Here is a 1,786-nt window from a genome sequence, read left to right on the forward strand (position 1 = left end):
ACGTTCAACTACATCAACCGCGTTAACTAACGCTTCCGCTTTCGGTCTAAGAGGGTACGTGGACACACTCTCCCCCTCTCGTTGCTATGCATCTCCTAGATAGATCTTGCGTGATCGTAGGGATTTTTTTAAAATTGCATGCTACGTTCCCCAACAACCGCAACCTTGCCGGAGGGGGCAGCCGTCGTCCGGGGGGAGGGGGCGCGATGCAGAGTGGGGCGATGGTGGGGAGCGAGAGAGGCCAGATCCGCCCCTACCACCTTCCTGGGGCTAATTAGTTAATGTAATGTGTGGTTGCCCCGCCAGCCCGCCCCTCCTACTTTGCTGCTGGCTCCCATGTAAGCATTGGAACTGGGTTGTGTTCCAAGGCATGGAGAACCTCCGCACCCTAAAGCTCTATCACGATGACACGGTTCTCTGGCACGTCCGTCTTCTTGTTAAACTCCGTTGTGTTGATGATGGGTGGCTGACTTGCTCCGACAGCGTCGCCCACACCCACTGAGCATGATAATACTAGACTCACGGGCTGCCTTCAACGGACCTTCACAGAGTGGGCTACGTGCCATCTCCTAATTTGCCCCCCTCCCCCTATTTTTACTGTGGGGCCTGCCAACCTTAATTAAATCCTGACCATTAATACTTAATCAACCCCATAAACTCCCCGTGAACCCCCGTGAGTGTAGCATTGCCGCGCACTGCTCAATGCTCCCTGCATGCATGTTGCGATTGATAGTACGTAACGGTCCTCCACTTTGAACGAAAAATCAGGTGGTGAAAACTCACCTAGCCTTTGTGTTAGTCTATCGGAGTGGAGGTCTGGCTATGTTAGGATCCTTCGTGATCTCTAACTTGCCACTGTGTAACCCTCTTGTACATATTTTCTTTCTCCTATAAAGCTATGGTACGCCTTTGGTGTACCCTCGAGAAAAAAAAACTCACCTAGCCTGAAAATTTAAAAAATAGTGTGGGGGTGCGGCTCACATGCACCCAGGATTTCAACTTTCTCTCTCCGTGTTTGTTGCCCAATGTTACACTGTACAAAAAAAATCATGTGCTGTGTAGCCTGAAGTGAGGAGGGTTGGTACATGTTTGCCACCTAGAGAGAAAGTGATGCTTCCGTTGTCTTTTCTCCTTTGAGTAAAGCAAAGGAATTTTGTGGCAAAAACAGTAGTGACCAGAGAAAAATTATAGGAGGCACACAGATCCCGGGCAATGTTTCGTAAATAATCACAACATATGAAGTTGTTACACAAAAGAAAGAAACATTTTCTTGCTAAAAGAGTAAAAATGCACTCTGAATTTACTAGGTCACTCCATCTCAGTTTCTTTTACTAGTTCACTCATCCATTTTTGCTGTCTATCTCTGCATGCAGAAGAAGTTCACGCCAAGCAGTGTTGTCACTGGTATAATTCTTTCTTGTGATTTAAGCTGTGAAACAAGAAACCAGGCATCAAAGTGTAGTGTCCCAAAAGCAGCAGTAAATCAAATTGTCGTCGTATCCCTATCAATTGCACAGAAAACAGCAGATCTCGAGCTTTAACAAATCTCAGCAACGTCAACCAAGCAACCAACCAGGAAACAAGAGAGATATGCTGCTGCTTTGTGCTTTAGCAGAAACTTGCGAATGAAAATATTGAGAGAGATCCCAGAAAAAAAGACACAAGCAGTAAAGAAAGCAACAATTTGCCTGCTGAACCAACCCTTTTTCCCGCCGGGTAGTGCTGATTTTATTTTAACGAAGCTGCATTTGATGATAGATAGTGGAAAGGGAGAGAGAGAGAGAGA

The sequence above is a fragment of the Triticum dicoccoides genome, chromosome 2B, assembly GCF_002162155.2.
Source record: "Triticum dicoccoides isolate Atlit2015 ecotype Zavitan chromosome 2B, WEW_v2.0, whole genome shotgun sequence".
Classification (NCBI taxonomy): Eukaryota; Viridiplantae; Streptophyta; class Magnoliopsida; order Poales; family Poaceae; genus Triticum; species Triticum dicoccoides.